This window comes from Physeter macrocephalus, chromosome 1 (assembly GCF_002837175.3).
Source record: "Physeter macrocephalus isolate SW-GA chromosome 1, ASM283717v5, whole genome shotgun sequence".
Classification (NCBI taxonomy): domain Eukaryota; kingdom Metazoa; phylum Chordata; class Mammalia; order Artiodactyla; family Physeteridae; genus Physeter; species Physeter macrocephalus.
In genome coordinates this window covers 27539759-27540153 of record NC_041214.2, presented here as the reverse complement: position 1 = coordinate 27540153, position 395 = coordinate 27539759, and positions in this window count along the sequence as shown.

Sequence of the window (395 nt, the reverse complement as noted above, 5' to 3'; positions counted from 1 at the left end):
CTACCACTGGCATTTTTCACAGAACTAGAACAAAAAATTTCACAGTTTGTATGGAAACACAAAAGACCCCGAATAGCCAAAGCAATCTTGAGAACGAAAAATGGAGCTGGAGAAATCAGGTTCCCTGACTTCAGACTACACTACAAAGCTCCAGTAATCAAGACAGTATTGTAGTGGCACAAAAACAGAAATATAGATCAATGGAACAGGATAGAAAGCCCAGAGATAAACCCACACACATATGGTCACCTTATCTTTGATAAAGGAGGCAAGAATATACAGTGGAGAAAACAAGCCTCTTCAATAAGTGGTGCTGGGAAAACTGGACAGCTACATGTAAAAGTATGAAATTAGAACACTCCCTAACACCATACACAAAAATAAACTCAAAATGG